The sequence below is a fragment of the Anolis carolinensis genome, unplaced genomic scaffold, assembly GCF_035594765.1.
Source record: "Anolis carolinensis isolate JA03-04 unplaced genomic scaffold, rAnoCar3.1.pri scaffold_15, whole genome shotgun sequence".
In the NCBI taxonomy this organism is placed as follows: domain Eukaryota; kingdom Metazoa; phylum Chordata; class Lepidosauria; order Squamata; family Dactyloidae; genus Anolis; species Anolis carolinensis.
In genome coordinates this window covers 13,578,914-13,586,324 of record NW_026943826.1, presented here as the reverse complement: position 1 = coordinate 13,586,324, position 7,411 = coordinate 13,578,914, and the positions used below count along the sequence as shown (strand labels likewise).

The 7,411-nt window shown below is 34.1% G+C and overlaps 1 protein-coding gene across 2 annotated transcripts in view; it reads left to right on the top strand.

Moving 5' to 3' along the window:
• kcnab2 (potassium voltage-gated channel subfamily A regulatory beta subunit 2) overlaps positions 1–7,411 on the top strand; it is a 55,969-nt gene that overhangs the window by 5,297 nt on the left and 43,261 nt on the right. The window lies entirely within an intron of this gene.

Here is a 7,411-nt window from a genome sequence, read left to right as displayed (position 1 = left end):
CAAAATAATAATAATAATTAATTTGCAGTGATAATAATATTCCAATTTACAATGCAATATAATAGTAATATTCCAATTTGCAATGATAATAATATTCCAATTTGCAATGCAATATAATAATAATAATAATCTAATTTGCAATGCAATATAATAATAATCTAATTTGCGATGCAAAATAATAATAATTAATTTGCAGTGATAATAATAATCCAATTTGCAATGTAATATAATAGTAATATTCTAATTTGCAATGCAGTATAATAATAATATCCTAATTTACATTGCAATATAATAATAATATTCTAATTTGCAATGCAAAATAATAATAATAATAATAATAATAATCTAATTTGCAATGAAGTATAATAATAATAATATTCTGATTTGCAATGCAGTATAATAATAATAATATTATAATCTGCAATGCAATATAATAATAATAACAATCATTATCATCTAATTTGCAATGCAGTATAACAATATTATTCTAATTTGCAGTGCAATATAATAATACTATTTTTGCGGACTGGTTTTGCAATGAATTATCTCAACCAATTCATCCTAGTTTGTATCAGCCACGAAAGCAAAGTTTCTGGAGTGGGATTGCTCCTTCCAAAGTCAGGGCCGCACCATTAAACAGGAACAACACTTTCGAACCCGGAACAATAGATAAGATCGATGGTATGGATGGCCCGCCTGCCGGCATGCAGCGCCAGCAATAAATCAGCATCGGCCGTAAAAGCCCATCGATTGCCGGTCAATTAAAAGCAGCTTAAAAGCAGACCTAGGCAATAAAACCAAATCCCTTAAAAGCAGTTAAGGAAGGAGCGGAGCAGAGGTTCAACTTATGGGGATTGCACTATATGTACACAGATATATGATTATATACACACATATATAATTATACACACATATATGAATATGAATATATATATATATATACACACACACACACATATACACATACTTACACACATATAGAGTGTGTATGTATGTGTATATATATATATATACATATATACACACACATATATATACACATACATACACACATATATAATTATACACACATATATGAATATATATATATATACACACACACATATACACATATATACACATACTTACACACATATATAATTATACACACATATATGAATATATATATATATACACACACATATACACATACTTACACACATATAGTGTGTGTGTATGTGTGTACATATATATATATATACACACACATATATATACACATACTTACACACATATATAATTATACACACATATATGAATATATATATATATATATATACACATACTTACACACATATAGAGTGTGTATGTATGTATATATATATATACACACACACACATATATATACACATACATACAGACACATATAATTATACACACATATATGAATATATATATATACACACACATATACACATACTTACACACATATAGCGTGTGTGTGTATGTGTGTACATATATATATATATACACACACATATATATACACATACTTACACACATATATAATTATACACACATATATGAATATATATATATATATATATACATATACACATACTTACACACATATAGAGTGTGTATGTATGTATGTATATATATATATATACACACACACATATATATACACATACATACACACATATATAATTATACACACATATATGAATATATATATACACACACACATATACACATACTTACACACATATAGAGTGTGTATGTATATATATATATACACATATATACACACACACATATATATACACATACATACATACATATATATGATTACATATAAACACCATGGCTTCCCTAGTCTCCTTGGTGTGTTAGTGTAATCATATATGTGTACGTGTGTATATATAATATATGTATGTATATATAGGATCATATGTTATGTGTGCATATATATTTATATAATATGATCAAACACACATATATATACACATTTACATATACATAAACACACACCATGGCTTCCCTAGTCTCCTAGGTGTGTATGTGTACATATATGTGTGCATGTGTTTGTATAATATATGTGTGTGTGTATAAAATCATATGTGTGTGTGTGTATATGTTTATGTGTATACAAACACACACTATGGCTTCCCTAGTCTCCTAGGTGTGTGTATGTAATCATATATGTGTACGTGTGTATATATAATATATGTGTGTATATATGTTTATGTATATATAGAAAATTGGTCTGTACATATATGTGTGCATGTGTATATGTAATATATGTGTGTGTGTATATAATAATTTATTTATTTATTATTTACTACATTTATATCCCACTCATATAATGCCAATATATTATTAGCATAGCACAATATAAGCATTAAATCACTATATTGTACTATATCATTATATGGTAATATTATTACTAATATTACATTTAATGTATAATATGTAAATAATATTGTTATATTATTATTAGAATAATATTGTATTACATTAGAATATTATTTTCAATATTATAAGTATATACAACACATGATATTGTGTGTGCATATATGTTTATGTGTACACAAACACACACCATGGCTTCCTTAGTCTCCTATGGTGTGTATGCATTTTGTGTGTATGCCATTTTCTCCTTTCTTTGGGGAAATGTGTCGGGTTCTCTTCTCCCAGTTGTGCTGTGGGTCAGTCTTCCACCAGAAAAAGCACCAAGACACACGCTGGTAGATTCCAACAGGTTTTATTGTACAGAATACCAGAACCTTCTCTTTGGCCCATTTATATAGGGGCTCTCACAGGGTAATTGAGGTTTTATGGCTGGCATCTGTTCGTTGTCAGCGCTTGGTCTGTGTCCGGAGATGTCAAAGACCAGAGATCATGACATCATTATTGTACAGAATACCAGAACCTTCTCTTTGGCCCATTTATATAGGGGCTCTCACACACCAGAGGGTAATTGAGGTTTTATGGCTGGCATCTGTTCGTTGTCAGCGCTTGGTCTGTGTCCGGAGATGTCAAAGATCAGAGATCATGACATCATTATTGTACAGAATACCAGAACCTTCTCTTTGGCCCATTTATATAGGGGCTCTCACACACCAGAGGGTAATTGAGGTTTTATGGCTGGCATCTGTTCGTTGTCAGCGCTTGGTCTCTGTCCGGAGATGTCAAAGATCAGCGATCATGACATCATTATTGTACAGAATACCAGAACCTTCTCTTTGGCCCATTTATATAGGGGCTCTCACACACCAGAGGGTAATTGAGGTTTTATGGCTGGCATCTGTTCGTTGTCAGCGTTTGGTCTGTGTCCGGAGATGTCAAAGATCAGAGATCATGACATCATTATTGTACAGAATACCAGAACCTTCTCTGTAGCCCATTTATATAGGGGCTCTCACACACCAGAGGGTAATTGAGGTTTTATGGCTCGCATCTGTTCTTTGTCAACCGACGGGAGATGTCAAAGACTGGAGATCATGACAAGGAAGGAGCCCGCTGCAAAGTTTCAGGGTTCGAACCAAGATCAGAACCTGTTTTGGTCCAAGGGGGTGCTGTCCGCGGTGCTGAAACCATTGTGGGCAATGGGGCTCCTGTTTCGGTCCAGGGGGCGCTGTCCGCGGTGCTGAATCCGTTTGGGACACACTTGACCCGGTGGCAAAGTCAGCAGCGGGGCTGAGTCATCCCCGAAAGAAAGCCCACGGCTGCTGAGTCGCCACATCATCCGGGGAGCGAAAGCAAAATAATCAGCAGCTTTTTCTGGGAGCAAGAGAGGGATCATCAAATTACCAGTCGTGCGCTGGGAAGGCTGGTTGGAGAAGCCTCGGGAGCGGGTTCTGCCAATCCCGGCAAGTCCCAAGTGTCTAGGACTGTGTGATGTATTTTCGGATGATGCATGCAGATCCCAGTAGGGTGGCCTTTTGCGGTTGGCAGATTATTATTATCATTATCATCTTGGCGAGGAGGAGGGATCGGATTGTGTCTTCCTGCCTGGGGGAAGAACAAAATAGTAATAATAATAATAATAATAATAATAATAATAATTAATATTCTCATCTATCTATCATCTACTCACCCTATCAATCAATCAATTATCATCTACTTTATCTATATATCATCAACCTACCTAACCTATCAATCAATCAATCAATCAATCAATCAATCATCTAACTACTCTATTATCTACCTACATAATCAATTATCAAGTTTATCATCTACCTACCTAACCTATCAATCAATCAATCAATAATCTAACTACTCTATTATCTACCTACATCAGGGGTCCTCAAACTTTTTAAGCCGAGGGCCAGTCCACAATCCTTCAGACTGTTGAGGGGCCGGATTATCATTTGAAAAAAAAAATACAATCAAATTCCGATGCACACTGCACATGTCTTATTTGTAGTGCAAAATAAGAGGAACAAGAGGAAGAAGAACAATGAAAGAACAATACAATATTTAAAAATAAAAACAATTTTAACCAACATACATTGATCAGGATTTCAATGGGAAATGTGGTCCTGCTTCTGGCCAATGAGATAGTCAAGTTAATTAGGATTGTTTTTGTTGTTGTTTTTGTGTGCCTTCAAGTCATTTCAGACTTTGGGTGAGCCTAAGTCTAAAATCTATTTATTTATTATTTATTTATTTACTGCATTTATTTACTACATTTGTATCACACCCTTCTGACCCCAAAGGGAACTCAGAGTGGCTTACAAATTATATGTACATACAATATATTATATTATTAGCATAGCACAATATTAGCATTAGATATTACTATATTGAACTATACCACTATACTGTAATATTATTAGTAATATTATATGTAATATAGAACATATAATTAATATTATTATATGGTATTATTATTAGTGTTATATTGTATTACATTATAATATTATTATCAATATTATATGTATATACAATATATTATATTATAAAACTGAGGGCGGGGGCCAGATAAATGACCTCAGAGGGCCACATCCGGCCCCCGGGCCTTAGTTTGGGGACCCCTGACCTACATAATCAATTATCAAGTTTATCATCTACCTACCTAACCTATCAATCAATCAATCATCTAACTACTCTATCTATTATCTACCTATATAATCGATCATTATCTAGTTTATCTATCATCTACCTACCTAACCTATCAATCAATCCCCCCCTCTCTCTCTCTCTATATATATATTACTAACCTAATATATTATGTAGCAACCTTATCTATCTATCATCTACCTAACCTATCAATCAATCAATCATCTCTATATCTATATTCTACTTACCTAATCTATCATGTAGCAACCTTATCTATCATCTACCTACCTAACCTATCAATCAATCATATACAGTAGAGTCTCACTTATCCAAGCTAAACGGGCCAGCAGAACGTTGGATAAGCAAATACATTGGATAATAAGGAGAGATTAAGGAAAAGCCTATTAACATGAAATGAGGTTATGATTTTACAAATTAAGCACCAAAACATCATGTTTTACAACAAATTTGACAGAAAAAGTAGTTCAATACACGGTAATGCTACGTAGTAATTACTGTATTTACGAATTTAGCACCAAAATATCATAATGTTTTGAAAACATCGACTACAAAAATGCGTTGGATAATCCAGAACGTTGGATAAGTGAGACTCTACTTACCTAATCTATCATGTAGCAACCTTATCTATCTATCATCTACCTACCTAACCTATCATATATATATGATATATATATATATTCTATTTACCTACTCTATTATGTAGCAACCTTATCTATCATCTACCTACCTAATCAATCAATCATCTACCTACTCATCTTTCTATGTCTGTCTATCATCTATCTACCTACCTAATCTGTCTGTCTATGTAACTACTCTATGTATCGTCTACCTTCCTAACCTATCAATCACGCATCTAGATACTCTCTATCATCTACCTACCTAATTAATCAATCAATCAATCATCTAGCTACTCATCTTTCTATGTCTGTCTATCATCTACCTACCTAATCTGTCTGTCTATGTAGCTACTCTGTATTATCTACCTTCCTAACCTATCAATCAATCATCTAGATACTCTATCATCTACCTACCTAATCTGTCTGTCTATGTAGCTACTCTGTATTATCTACCTTCCTAACCTATCAATCAATCATCTAGATACTCTATCATCTACCTACCTAATCTGTCTGTCTATGTAGCTATGTATCGTCTACCTTCCTAACCTATCAATCAATCAATCATCTACCTACCTAATCTGTCTGAATATCTATCATGTACTTTATTATTATTATTATTATTATTATTATCTTGGCGAGGAGGAGGGATCAGATTGTGCCTTCCTGCCTGGGGAAGAAGGTTGGACTGGATGGCCTATGAGGATCCCTTCCAACTCAAGGATGCTATGGTTCTGTTATTGTTATTACCGTAGAGTCTACTTATCCAAGACTCGCTTATCCAAGGTTCTGGATTATCCAACGCATTTTTGTAGTCAATGTTTTCAATATATCAAGATATTTTGGTGCTAAATTCGTAAATACAGTAATTACAACATAGCATTATTGCGTATTGAACTACTTGTTCTGTCCAATTTATTGTATAACATGATGTTTTGGTGCTTCATTTGTAAAATCATAATCTAATTTGATGTTTAATAGGCTTTTCCTTAACGCCTCCTTCTTATCCAACATATTCGCTTATCCAACGTTCTGCCGGCCCGTTTATGTTGAATAAGTGAGACTCTACTGTAATACCAATAATAATAAACTAGCTGTGCCCGGCCACGCGTTGCTGTGGCTTAGTGTGGTGGTGTTGGTTGGATAAAAACAATTAATTAGGACTTTATTTTTCTTTTCTTTTTGTTGTATGAACGTAGAGGCCTGGATGAGGGGTTGTGCGGCCAAGTTTAGTGTTTCTGGGGTGTGTAGTTTTGTTCTAGGCCAAAATTTCATTACCCTTTTATATATATAGATGTACCATATATACTCAAGTATAAGCCAACATGAATATAAGCTAACCAGGACCCTCACCCAAGTATAAGCTGAGGGGGGGGGGGTTTCAGTCCTGAAAAAAACAGGGCTGAAAAACTAGGCTTATACTCGAGTATATACAATAACTAGCTGTGCCCGGCCACGCATTGTGTGGCTAGGACTTAATTTTTCTTTTCTTTTTGTTGTATGAACCTAGAGGCGTGGATGAAAGGTTGTGCTGTCAATTTTCAAGGTTGTGGGGCATTTAGTTTAGTTGTTTTGTCCGGTGCCGTCATTCCATTACCCTTTTATATATATAGATAGCTATGCCTGGCCACGCGTTGCTGTGGCTAGGACTTAATTTTTCTTTTCTTTTTGTTGTATGAACCTAGAGGCGTGGATGAGAGGTTGTGCTGTCAATTTTCGAGGTTGTGGG